This window comes from Chrysemys picta, chromosome 6 (genome assembly GCF_011386835.1).
Source record: "Chrysemys picta bellii isolate R12L10 chromosome 6, ASM1138683v2, whole genome shotgun sequence".
Lineage (NCBI taxonomy): Eukaryota > Metazoa > Chordata > Testudines > Emydidae > Chrysemys > Chrysemys picta.
Window position 1 is genome coordinate 111,086,779 of NC_088796.1, and position 11,420 is coordinate 111,098,198.

The 11,420-nt window shown below is 41.7% G+C and overlaps 1 long non-coding RNA gene across 1 annotated transcript; it reads right to left on the minus strand.

The window, feature by feature from the left end:
* Positions 1-346: 346 nt before the first annotated feature.
* LOC135972262 (uncharacterized) lies at positions 347-9,355 on the minus strand. Its single transcript, XR_010588681.1, has 2 exons — positions 5,339-9,355; positions 347-3,268 (listed from the first exon to the last, which is right to left on the minus strand). It is a non-coding gene; the product is annotated as an uncharacterized LOC135972262 (long non-coding RNA).
* Positions 9,356-11,420: the final 2,065 nt, after the last annotated feature.

An 11,420-nucleotide genomic window follows, 5' to 3' on the forward strand; every position in this document is an offset into this window, starting at 1 on the left:
CACTGAATGGTACAGTTTCATCCATCTGTTTTAACCTCTGTAGTCGCTGCCTCCTCAGCTGGAATGAAATAAGATTTGGTTGAAACACAAAGGGAAAAATACATTTTCCATTGTATGAATGTCAATCAATTAAATGAAAATATCTTTTCTGCACCTCATAATCTCACAAGTTTTACTCTATCTTCATATATTTTTTATAAATGTCTCTAGGAAACTTCTCAAGCTGTGGTATATGATGAGGACAGATTAATAAATAGCAACCCTGGTCATAATAGAAACACACTACATATGTAGAAATCAGAGTATTTTGGGGGTTGTGGGAGAAAAAGGAGTCCTCACTCTGAAGTTGGTTGCAAATGTCAGAGGCAGTTTATTCTCAAGCAATATTGCAAGGGGAAGAATGCACAATGGCAGGTCTCCCAAAAGATAAACAATTAGGGCAAGCATTATACCTTTTGTTACATACAGTAATGATCAACAACTGCATTTTGTTTATACATATTCCTTCCTGATATCTTACTTTCCTCAGCAATTTCTGCTCCAGTCTGTGTTCCGTTCTTATCTAACACAAGGTCTCTTACAGCATCTCTTACAGTTCTTTTCCACTCTCCCAGGCCCTGCTTGGAAGTCTAGCGTTATTAGCTGTTAGAGTTAGCCTGACTCTTCTTCTTCCTGGAAGACTAAGATGTCTGCTCTTTTCCCAACTTCCACACTCCCCCCTTTTGTGCTTCTAGCACAACTATCAATCTTAAACTTCCATTTTCATCAAACCTTGTATTTCTGACTCTAGCTCACATGGTACAACCTTCTGGGGTTTAACTAAATACAACAAAGCATAGTTAGTATGAACATGGAAGGTGCTATTACTAATACATCCTTTACAACAACAATAACCTAACCCTAAACTAAACAACAACAGTAAAAGCATTAACATTCCCATTGTAATAATATAATGGGGTTGCTGTACAACTCTAGTCACAGAACACAATATATCATACTTAATACATAAAGTAGACACTCTATAGACTGTAAGAAAAGCATACTTTTCAATTTGATATATATATTTTGGAGCATATGAATTTGCCCTAGTAATTCAGAGATTTTTCTGAACCTCTGGTAGGAGTAAAAGCAAATTTTGGAATCTATCAGGTGCTAAAACAATCCAACTGAAGGGTATCTGGAACCTAAGGGATGATTGTAGAATTCTATCTGCAGGCCAATAAATGACATTATTGCCTGCAGCAGTAGTGAGATTAAAATGTATGTCTTGCAATGTGGCGGCCTTAACATACACAAAGCTATCATTAGCTTGGAAAAGCAGGTGTCCTGTCAGGATAGTTCCTTGTCCCATACCCTCCCAACAAACATTGTCATGAACAGCGACAACTTCTCCGGGCTTCAGTTTATGTACACACTGAAATTGTGGGGGTTCTAACGGCCAGCGTGTCCATTGACTCCCTATCATTATCCAAATGTCGGGTATTATTCCAGGAGCACTGACTATAAATTGATTAGGCATACCAGATAGTTTAATTTCCCAAATGTCTCGGTGAATTATCTAATCCCACATGCATCCGTCCCACGGACCCAGCAGGATTCAGTATGTGGAAGTCCACACCCCTCCAACCAGCCCGTATGCTTGGAAGGAGCACTGCAAACGTCTGCACTTCCACCCAGAAAATCTCTCAAGTATGTCTCCATGGCCACAAATCAGATGGCATTCCTGAAGCACTGTAAGGGCAGTAGGCCACGCCTAATGCTCAAGATCACTCCGAATGGCCATAAGCTGGTCATTCAGAAAATCCCTTTTTTCTAAACATGCCAGATCCCACTGCAATTCCTTTCCTGCCCCGGTGATATTCAATACCATCTCTGTCAACAGCTTCTGGGTCAGAAATAACATGTAATTTACCAACCTCAGCCTGTACTTGGATTACCGTGCTCCAGTAATAAGACCAGTGGCCTTTTCCAATTGCTCTAATTTTTCATCATATGGTTGGCCTTTGTAAATGTTTCAAATTGCTGCTGCACTATTGGCACCATCCCATAGGGATCATTGAGGTGTAAGGCCTTGGCCATTGGGTTTCATTAAAGTATATGGTATTGTTTTTATTAGCATGTGTTACAGGGGTGGGAGTGGTAGTGAGGATAATGGCGGGGGCAGTGGTCGTGGCACTTTTGGTATTTGTCATCTGAAAGCCAATTAGGGAGGGCTATACATGCTGAAGGTACTTGTCTGAAAGCACAGAGCCCAGTCCCCAGAATAAACCCAAACCAACACTCAATACCACAGTCCCAGGTGCAGTTCCCACAAGTTTCTCCCCGCCAGGTTACGATACTCCATCTTTTTCACCAGGGCCAATTCTTAATGTCTTTGTAGTCAAGAAACCCTGGACTTTGGCAATTTCAGTGGAACGAACATACCTTCTTCTTCTTCTTTCCTGGAACAGTCGTGGTTCAGCATCATACAGGGGAGAGGTTACCAGCACGTCACACGGTAATAACTGGGTTCCTCCAGCAGATGGTGAATGTATGGTGTTAGTGGACAAGGGAAAGGTTACCAGCACTTCAACTTGTCCTTTTCTCTTGCTGTTCAGAAGGAGGAAAAAGTATCAAAAGGAGGGACAGGCTGATCAGCAGACAGAGGGTCATGTCGAGGTGGAGCGGCCTTCTTGCAGTGAGAAGCATGGGTCCAGGCAGTCAGTCCTTGGCATTTCACAGCGATGTTGGTAGTTAACAGGACTTGGTAAGGGCTTTCCAGTACAGAGTCAGAGCAGTCTTTCGTTGATGGACCTTTATGTAGACCCAGTCTCCTGGTTCTAGTGAGTGGCAGGATTGCTCAGGATCCTTGGGTAGTGCTTCTTTCACTTGTGTATAAAAAGACCTGACACATTTCACTAGTGCCTGGTAGTAATTAAGCATTGTGTCATCCATTAAATAAATGTCCATCTGGGAAAGGGCCAGAGGAGGCACTGCTGGAAGTTGCATCGGGCGCCCTGTCAGGATCTCATGTGGGCTAAGTCCAATCTTTCGGTTGGGAGTGGCCCTCATACTCATCAATGCTAATGGCAAGGCATTATAAGTTTGTTTCTGCACAAATCTTGGCCAGTTCGTTTTTCAGAATCCCATTCTGACATTTCACTGCATTCTTTTACTTTCTGTCCAGTAAAATGAAGTCCCACCGTCACCGTTGATACTCACAGGTATGCCAAATTGTGGTACAAGATCCTTAAGCAACAATTTCACAACAATCTTGGCATCTGCCCTTCTGCAAGGGAAGGTTTCAACCCAGTTTGAAAATACATCAATTAAAACTAACACACACTCATAATTACAACATTTAGGCATTTGAATAAAATCAATCTGAATATTTACAAAAGGTCCCCAGGAAGGGTGTGCTGCTTTTCTAGTTTTAACTGCTTTCTCAATATTATGTTGCTGGCAGTATTATTCCAATATTATATTGCTGACCCTCTTCCCTCAGTGAGTCTATGGGAAAGACAGATCAGCACTGTATGTGGCCAACACTATTGCAAGCAGGTACAAGAGGCTGAGGGGAAGAGAAACAAGAGAATGGAGCAGAGAATGAATGAATTCATCACTACAACTAACAAACTCAATGCAAAGATAAGAGAACTCCAGCCCAAGGCCAGGTGCTACCCGCCAAGACAGAAGCGGGGGAGGTCCAACCCCCCTCAACCAGCTGTGAGGAAAAAAAAGAACTAAGTGAGACATAGGGCTGCAAAGATAACAGTGAGAACAGTGAAGGCCAAGGCAGAAAAAACAGTCTCCGGAGCCGGGATGTTTTGGAAAAGGAAAACAACAGATCTAAAACTACAAAGATGGAAAAACAGCAGCTACCAGGCAAATTAAAATTAGGTGCATACCAATCTCGTGAACTGCAGCAATCATCCCCCCTTTGCTCGAAATAGGGCACTCTAAGAACATTTCTCAGCTTGGTGCAGCCTCTGTCACATATATTAAAACCTTAGTATTTCCTGATAGTATTTAAACCACTTTGTATTCCAAGTTGGATAAAACAAGTATTTGCATTAACTCTAACCCTTCTATTTGGTTTTGAACTATACTGCCCTATAGAAAATTAAACACAACAATTCTAGCCACAAGATAAACACCACAAGGACATAGACACAGAACACAATTTCTTTTGTGCTTGTAAATGCATGGTATGTTGGATTGCTCTTTAGCTGGCATTAGCTTTCTCTAATTTTCTAAAAGACAATACATATTCCTACCCCTTCTGGGGCGATCAGTCATTGTTTAAAATATTTCTTTCTTATACAAATACCCTTGCTGATTGCAGGCAAGACAGAGGAATTACCCCCATATTTTCACTTTTACTTAAAAGGAACACAATTAACTTTTACCAGAGTTCTGATTACCTGTTACTTTTAACTCCTATTTTCAAAAACACACAGTAATTCAAAAAGGAAAACACCAACTATTGTAGCCCCTTGGAGCCTAATAGGATTTTAATTAAGTAGCATTGCATATTTCCGTTTTTCTCACCCCTTTTACAATATACACTACACCTATTCTTTTCCTTGACATTCCTTCTTACAATTTGGGTGATTAAATTCCAGTAGACACCCCGTATGTTTTCTCTAATCCGACTAAAATGTTCATAGCCAAATGATTTTAATTAAATAGTCTCTTTGCCTGGATTTATTTACAGACATTTCTTTGGAAAAGGGCCCATTTTTCCTTCAGAATGGCTGCAAAGAAACCAAGAATTCTTTCATAACACCTTTTCTTTAACATTTGTACAAAGTTTCACTGCTTAATTCCCTCCAGTAACTACAGAGTTAACTTCTCACTTTCTTTCCTTAAATCACTTGCTTATTTTCCCAAAACAACACCTCAATCAACTCAGATTTTACTATTCCAATTATTATTTTAGGGATCTGAATTTCCCATTTTGCATTTACTACATCCTTTACTTCTGCCACTATGCTTTCAAGGTTTCCAACCCGTTTCCCAATTTTTTCTTTCTGCTCCCTGCCTGCTTGTCTGGACCCATCCTTTTTTCCTCTCTGCATCATTCATTCCATGGGCACAGGCTTTGTTTCACTACCAATTTAGCAAGGAGAGTGGGCTTCTCAACTAACCCCCACCCCTCCGGTCCTTTTTCCTTAACAATATCAGTCACAAGGGTCACCCGAATCATTCCCCGTTAGACTTACCACCTGGACAGAATGCATTGCCAGTTGGCATTTTAACTGTTCAATTTTTCTCTAGCTGTTAGGTACATATCTCTTCCCTTTCCCCCCCAACTCCTCTTATTGCCCGGTCCTGCTATGACCGGGGGTAGACCCACCTGTAACCCTTTTTTTCTTTTTCTTTTTCTACTCACGAACACGCTGCCCAGGCTGGCCAGGCCCACGGATAGGAAAGACAGAGAGAGAGAGAGATGGGCGGGAGGTTATCCTGTGCACAGGTTGAATAGAGGTACACTGCAAAAATCTCCAAATTGCTTCCGCTCTTGGGTTTTTCTCCACCCTGGGGTTTCTTGGGGTGTCCCTTTCAGAGATCTTTGCTCAGTATTCCAGTCCAGGCCGGCTGCCTGTGGCTTCTTCAGTGTCCCCAAACCACACCGGCTCCAGGATCGCACTGGACGGCAAACCTTTGCAAATGTAATCTCAGTCCTGTAACTTGTGTTGCCTTTGGTTTGCCTCTGTCTATATTTTTTTCAGCCAGCTGGTGCTGAAAGCAATTTTTGTTTTGTTTTGTTTTATTTTTTGGTTTTTTTTCTCTGTACTTGGCATGGTCTATGTTAATTCTTGACCTTGAACGCAGAGCAGCTTTCTCTTTATATCTGGTCCAAGCTGAATTTTCAAATTAATCTGTTCCTTTCCCCAATAGACAAATTGCTCCCACTGTGTATCAGAGGCTTTTGGTAATGCAAGGGTTCCTCTGAGGTACGTGAGTTTAGCTAAATCAAAGGTACCTTCTAGTGGGAATTGTTTAGATGGGTTATCACGCGTGTAACAGTTCCAATCTCTAAATACCTGCAGGTCCTTGGCCCATAGTGCACATACATATAATACGCAGGGGTGCCCTTTGGCGTTGAGGGGGAATTCTTAGACTGTCCCCCACCCATTTTCCAATCACACACACCAAGTGAGGCGCCCTGTCTGCTAGTGGCTCATAAACTAGGGAATCTCGGGGGGGGGGGGCACCCTGTCCACTAGGTTAGTGGCTTATAAGCTAGAAAGGATTTCCCCTCGCACTCCGGGAAATGCCCTGTCCACTCAGCAGCTCATGAGCTAAAAAAATTCTCACTCTCTCACTTCCCAGGAAAGGGTCCACTGGGGTCAGTGGCTCATAAATAAGGAAAAATTCCTATCCACTGGGTCACAAGATTCGGCTGACCCCCCAGCACAAACCATTGGTATCTTCCTTCTGTGAAACCACAGGAGACAGAATGCTCTGAGAAACCTTAACTCATTGTTTATTTCCAGGTCTTTTATATACATACTGTAGCTGAAGAATAGTTGCAATTGGAAGGTGTGAATATCATGTCCTGTTGATTGCTCCAAGTCACTGACAATAGTGAAAAATTGAGACTAATTCATAAAACAGGATGAGCAATTAGTATAGTAACACATGCTAGAGAGGTACCCACATGGATGATTATGATTTACAATGTGGTCAGAAGGAGGTTATGCAGAGAAGTCCCATTACATATTTTTTACCAATTGTGTCCCTGGGATGAAAGAATTCAAATAATTAAAAAAAAATCAAATTCAGTGTTCACCATTTTTGCTGGTTCCTTCTCTTTTAACATTTGCCTTCTACTCGGCTTGGGCAGGGAAATTCTTCTAGTTTGTTTAATTCTCTTCACTGGCTGTGGTCACATTTCATTTTCAGGTTCTCAAGCCCTAGCACAGACTTTTGTGCTGGAGTTTCCATCATGGCAGGGAAATGTGTTTTAATTCAAGAAAAAAACACTGAAATTAAAAAAGAAAAATCATATGAAGAAACCATGAAAAAAAATTGTGCATATTAATTTGGTTAGAGTCTTCCAAGTCTTCCTGCACTTTTATAAGAAATTTGAGATTTTAGCTTAAAACTTTTGAAAGACAATCTGCAAAACAGAGAAAGCAGACTTACCAGAGGTGGAAGAAGCACACCTACTGATTTTTGGATCTGTTTTCGATTCTTAACCATGGAGGAAATTCATATCCCACCTGTCAAAAAACACAGAAAGCGAGATACATACATTTTTCCTGTGGTGGTTTCTTTTCACAATTTTTAGTGTCTTTTTTTTTCATGTTCATCCCTATATATTTATACAAGGCACCCAGTTTACTGTTCCACCGTTTTTATTTTGGGGAAGATTTTTCTCCATTCTACTAGACACTGTAATGTTTATTGTCCTGCTGTACGAGGAGATTTCGGCAAATCAGTAAAGTGCCTTAAACCACTATTGCTTATTGCTAAAAGCAGCCAAGTCAGCAGGCCATAAAGTAGGCATGCAACGGCCTTAGCTTGACCAAGGCAGGAGGGAGGGGGATTTGGGTGCCACAGAAAGGGCAGCTTGACCCCGTGTCCTTCCTGATAAGAATTGTGTTGAAGTTGCTGATACATGCATTTTAGAAGAGCAGGATGTGCCCTCAGGAATGTCTATTAGGACCTCAAGGCTGCAAACGCTGGGAAAAACCCACATCTGGTTAATCAATAATCAGAAGAAAACCTCTTGCTTGACCATTGAAACTGCTTGCTTAACAAATTTTCTTTAAGGGACATGTCATTGTGTTACTAATGTGTAAAATAAGGGGAGAAGTTTGACTTTTCAGGACTCTTCAAGACGGGACTCTCCCTCTGGATGCATCTTGTGTTCCCCACCGGCAGACGGGCTGCCGCTTAGCTTTAAGTGAAAGCACTCTTGTGTTGTCCTGGTTGTGCCAGCCCTCTATCGGTCGGACGGCCGTGTCTCCCCTGATTGATTTATTTCCTGACACCACCTCACACAGAGTAAAAGTTATCAAGAGCTTTGGGTTGAAAGAACTCTGGGTAACACTGCCACCATCATAAAAACTGTTTCACAAAGCTAGAGATTTTCTAAAATGTCAAGCGCTGTTGGGCTGTCCAGTCCATAAATACCTTTTAGAAAATAACAGATCTTCAAACTAGGTCTAAATAATTATCTTCTATATTTCTACTGTTCATCTAACAATTATGGCACCACAATAAAATTCATGGCATATTTCCCACATCATTTCTCCTCTTTTTCCTCTCTCTTGGTCTGTGTCAAACCTGCCTGTACTTTTCCTTTTATGGACTGCTTAGACCAAAACTGTGCTAGATAACCAGAAAGGGCCATCTCCCTGTTAGACCAAAACTGTGCTAGATAACCAGAAAGGGCCATCAAATAAACCCCTTTAATCCTAATTTCCCTTGAGGGGCTTTCCAACCTTGGGGAATGTTTTGGCTAAAAGACAAGCTCATCTTGGCCTATATTCGTCTGAACTTCTGACAACGTGGCAACCCTTCAGCACAACTCCTTTCATAAAAGAACAATTTCATATCTAGCGGGGTGATTGTTTTCAGTTTCTTGACTCTGTATTCATGCTGGTGATGGTCTAATGCACAGATATTTACAGCATGTATGCAACTGACATTTGCAAAATAATAAAATGTTAAACTATCTTCTATGTTGAAATATTCTGACTTTCAAAAAGATATACTAAATATACAAGTCAGAATGCATCAATTCTCCCCATGTATAAATCTGTGTGGTGTAAATCTGCTCCTTGAACATCTGTCAGATACTTCTTTGTATAATGTATGAAAAAATGTAAGTGCACTGATATGACACACAGGATCACAACACAGATTGACGTACAAGCAGAAGGACATAAATAGACAAGGCAGAGATGCTGTAGTTGTTACCTAAACACAAAATCTTACACTAGGTGAAGAACCTCCACAGACTAAGGCAAATATGATTCCAAGTCACAGGAACGATGTTTTTCATGCTCATACTCACAGAGTGAAACATACTGTTCAGTCTAGATTTGTTTTCATTTCAGGTCAAGGAAAAACATCAAAGAAAGGGCTTAACCCTGAGAGGCACTAACCACTTCCTGCAAGGTCCTGATCACCCTGAACTCCCACTGAACTAGTGGGTGCTCAGCACTTCTCAGAATTGGGCCCAAAGACTGAACAAAGAGAAATTTTCCACGACAGAGAAAACACAGTGACTGTAACGTGCTGCATCTTAAGGACAAGATGGCAGCTGCATTAGGCAGGGAGAAAATCTACTTTTAAAAATGTAGTATTTAGAAAACATTGCTACGTGTAGAAAGAATAGTTAGACATAATAGGCAAGATTCTGCCACCCCTACTCACACTGAGTAATACCTTACTTTCCTAACACTGATTTCAGTGGAGGTTGCTTGTGGGGTATTGTACTAGTCAACATAAGGGTGGCAGAGTCCCACCAACATGAGAACAATGGGCAGATCCTCAGCTCATGGAATGCAGCATGGCACCATTGGCTGGCCCAATATCATTAGAAGAATCCAGATAAGTCAGTTACAGTGATTGGTGTAAGAGGGCCAGAGACAGAGCCTGACAATAAAATTCATATATATATGGAGAGAGAGAGATCAACACTCAGAGATCATCCAGAGCTCTGAGATAATAATAGAGAGCCCGGACTAAGCCAGCCCTGATTACAGAATGGGCCCCACCTGAGAGAAATTAGGTGATTTCAGGTTTAACTACTGAGTGGGCCCAGCTGAGGAAGGGCTGGCAGAAAGAAAATGCAGGGAGTCAGAAGGTGCCTGCAGGGTCTTGAGTGAGCAAGGAGGCACCTGGGATAACCAGAGTACAGATTGGGAGACCCAGAAGGGAAGTAAAGAGGTGAGGAAGGAAATAGCATAGGGAAAACTGCAATATGGGTAGAGGATTTGATTTAGCTGTGCAATACAGGGCCCTGGGCTGTAACCCAGAATTGAGGTTGGGACTGGATTCTGGTACCAGCTCCAAGGAAGTGGTGTAGAAGAGTAGCTGAGCCCAGCAAGGGGGCTGCAGGCTGAATGTGACCTCACTGAAGAAGAGCTGTGGAGAGGGTGGAAGCTTTTTATTTCTGTTAGATAGTTTTCATCTTTAGTTTGGATGGCTGACCCTGGAAGGAACGGGCTAAAGACTGTGCCCTGGCTGGAGGGATGAGTTATGTGAAAGAAAACACCACAGCCCTAGAGTGACTGTTGACAAGGGCTGCTACCCCACAAGGACACTGTGATGCCATGCCTGGCCATGAGGCAGTGCATAGTGGTGAGTAAACCCTGTTACAATGCTTTTTCTTGTATGACTTTAACTGCAGCATGTCTGAAACAACTATATTTTTGTAGTTTTCCTTGTCCGCTCTCTCTTTTCCTACATCTCATGGCAAGCACTGTATCTCAGCCCTAGTCTACATCCAGCTCCTACTTCCTTCCAAGGCAGTCTCACTGATGATAGCCCCTTTGGCAAACAGTAAATGACTGACTCTCTGTCCTTGGCCACTTTGATATTGCGTGAGTACATGTACCCCTATCTGCAGAAGGGATTCTTTCAGCAGCAAATTAACATGAAGTGATTTACTTTGTCCATATTGGATACAAGGTTAAGGGAGTGAGTAGAATGACTTCAGGTTGCACTTGTGTTTGAAATGTTTACTTCCATATTCCATAAGTCCTTTGGAAGAAATTTCATACAAAATGAAATCAAAGATTGCCTACTTGAAACTTTTTTGGATGGGATAAGTATTGCTGGTAAGATTTGAATTTACTTAGCTCCTGGCCTAGCCCAAATTTGGTTGTGTGGTGTCTTATTTTTTTTTATTCTACATAGATTGTGCTGCCTTGGAACAATAAATAATCTCCAAGCTAGAAAAGGCACATTCCATGCATTAAGAGCTGGCTTCTCCTCTCCTTTACTTTCATTGAGCAGTACTTTTTATTCCATGAGTCATCCCCCTGACTTCAGTGGGAAACTTTACAAATAAGATACTAAAAGTGTGTGCTGTAGCAGCATTGATCCCTTGTTGCCACATTTTCAAGAGCTCAGTTCCCATTTGGGTGCTTTAGTGAAGTGGCCAGACTTTCAAAAGTGCTCCATACTTGCCAGCTCCCCCCATTCTAGTCTTTTGAAAATCTGATGCTAAATGTTTGTCAGTGCCCTAATTATGTTCTTCAAAGGCAGACGGAATGTGGGATCTTTTCAGGTAGAATAGTTCTGAGATGTAGCTCAGGATATAGAACAGACTTGATGCTGCAATTCAGCTAATTAAAATGATTGTAGTAGTTTCCTGAACTACATTTCCCAGGATTATTTCAACCTAAGAGCAGAACTCTTCCTCTTCCCAGGTATAAATGCCAAGCCCTGGAAAGTCTTGATAGAGGGTCTTA